Below are 2,934 nucleotides of genomic sequence, written 5' to 3'. Positions count from 1 at the left end.
CTTTATTTGATTTACAAACAGTTTACAAACTACCATCCCACGTTGAGATGGTGGTTTGGGTACTAGGTTCTCTGCTTCCCATGCAGATCCCTGCTAATATGCATGGTTAGATAACGGGTAGGGCATAAGCACCTGACCTTGCCAACCATAGGGAAGCCAGAATGGAGTCCTGGCTCTGAGCTTTGGCCAAGAAAATCCCACTGATGTGGCTTTGAGAAATGAATCAGTGTAGCAAAGTTTTCTCCCCCTATTTCTCCCTTTCTCTCCTTTTCAAATAAATACATTTTAAAACAGAAAAAGAAAAAACAGGGCCTGACAAGGTAGCCTAGCGAGTAAAGCCCTTGCCTTACATGTGCTAAGAACCCATATAGGCACTAATCCTAATTCTGGGGACCCTGCTTCCCATCCAGCTCCCTGCTTGTGGCCTGAGAAAGCAGTGGAGGATGGCCCAAAACCTTGGGACCCTACACCTGCATGGGACACCCGGAAGAGGCTGCTGGCTTCTGGCATAAGATTGGATCAGCTCTGGCCATTGAAGTCACTTGGGGAGTGAGTCAGTAGATGGATGATCTTCTCTGTCTCTCTCCCTGTCTGTATATCTGACTTTCCAATAAAAATGTAATAAATCTTAAAGAAAAGAAAAAGAAAAGCAGTAATGTCACATGTTTTCCAGTTATACCAACATGAAGGACGATCAAAAATGTAATTGTCCAACATGGATGACAATATTAGTTGTAAGCTATAGATATTTATAAACTGGAAGGTTTTGGCTAAAAATCACAGACATCAAATTAATTTTTCTATGTAAATATCATGAAATGATCACATAAATGCTGTGAGATATCATAAAATGATTGATTTATTAGAATAACTTTAAAGGTGTTATTTAATATTTTATCATTCAACCTCCTTAAGAGTAAAGAAAACTCTTAAGAAAATCCAGGAGCAGGCATTTGGCAAAGCATTTAAGATATCACTTTGAATGCTTGCAACCTACATAACTTCCCAGCTTCAGTCCAGATTCTACTTCAATCCAACCTCCTACTAATGCACACCCTGGTAGGCAGCAGATGATGCTTCAAGTCCTTGGATGTCTGCCACCAAGACCATATTGAGTTTCTGGCTCTGGGATTGGGCCTGGACCAGTCCTGGCTGTTTCAGGCCTTTGGAAAATGAAACAGTGGATTAGATCTCTCTCTCAATCTCTCTCTCTGTCTCCCTCTCCCTCCCTTCCTCCCTTCCTCCATTTGTCTCTTTCCTTTGCCCTTTCAAGTAAAATAAAAGTAAATAAGTTTAAAAAGTAATAAAAGATAATCCAAGTGTGATTTGGCCAAGTAATAAAGGCACATTCATTTCATAGGTGCTTAGTGCTGATAATTGATGAAAACAGAGAATGTTGACTTGGGATTTCAGACATCTTCAAAACAAAATCAAAGATAATGAGAAAAATTATTCAGACAGTGGCAGATAATTGGAATGGGGAAGTGGTAGTTCCCTTCATAACACAACATTTATAGTTCATCTATTTTATTTACTATGAGACATTCTATCTCCTTTACCAGGAAGTTCATTGAAATGACTAATTCTCAATACTATCTCTGGTTGGAAATGGATAAAAACATTCATTACTGGTAGGATTAAAATCTGTATCTCACAATTACATATTCATGATAAAAGTGGGAAGGAGTAGGTGGAATATATGTTGGGGAAACAATGTGAAGGAAATACTGATTTCTTAGTTTTCATCTTTAAGAAAAGATGAAAAATCCCACTTCAATTATTTTCTCCTCTTGTTTAGCAGATTGAACTTGGACCACCCTGACTTGCCTACTATCAAATTCAAGAGAGCTGCAAGTATATGAGGCTTGTAGTGAGAGATCTGCAATGTATATTTCCTGAAGTATTTTCAAGTCTGTTTGTACCAGTCTCATAACCCAGCTGAGTCACTGTCCCTGTCCCATCCTCCGTGAGGGGGAGCAGCACAACTTAATGAGAACAAGAACAGGCTATAGCATTGGGGAAAACTACTGAATTACCAACTGAAAAATTATGTCTATTAGCTATAACATTAAAAAAGCCTTAATTTTAAAAAAGCCTTAATTTTAAGTGTCTTTAAAAATTCACAAGAAACCAGTAAAAATATGAATCATTAAGTACTATGCATGTCATCCAAAACATTTTTGCACCAAAATAATTTTCCCAAATCCTGTTAATCTACATGTAACTTGTGCATACAAGGCAGCATTTAAATGGAATGGCAAGACTTAGTGAACAAAAATTAGGCTTCTCTCATCCTTTGGATTATCTGAAACCTCTGTTGTTAAATTTCTTTGGAGTAGAACACTGCTCACTGAAGTCAAATGTGAAACTAAAATTTGTTATCTGAAAAGTTGTACTTCCAAACAATTGCTGAGTTGTATTTAGTTTTCTGTGAGTGGTCTTAGCCTTAAGAAAACAGGGTTAGTGACAAATAGAGGTTAATATTAAGCAAAGGTTGTGATAAGAAACACTGCCCACAGGAATGCCGCAAGTGAGGTTCTACAGGAGAGAGCTTTGGCTTCAAAGAGAAGCATCAGGTGTGTTGTTTCACTCCTTGGTAAGGGAAAAGGAAGCGCAGCACTGTTTATGGGCAGTGTGTCATCACTGCCAATCACTCCTTGCATCAGCGATGATCATCCCTATGTTACGTATTAGACCTTTAAGGGCCTAGAAATTAATCAAGCAAATAAGCAACATATATGAAAACGGAGGCAGTTCTGGAAAATTTGGTTTGGGAAAATCTATGTTTTATCACACTTAAATGTGTATGAATTGGTAATGAAGAAATTTTAAAAAGAAAGAGAAGGAAGGGAAAATAGACAACAAAAAATAGGGGGAAATGCAAGACTTTTTTTTTTCAAGGAAAGATGAACTAGGTGCCCAATTATTAATTAT

Source organism: Ochotona princeps, chromosome 1 (assembly GCF_030435755.1).
Source record: "Ochotona princeps isolate mOchPri1 chromosome 1, mOchPri1.hap1, whole genome shotgun sequence".
Lineage (NCBI taxonomy): Eukaryota > Metazoa > Chordata > Mammalia > Lagomorpha > Ochotonidae > Ochotona > Ochotona princeps.
The sequence above is the reverse complement of the archived record's forward strand: the minus strand, read 5'-3'. Positions refer to the sequence as shown.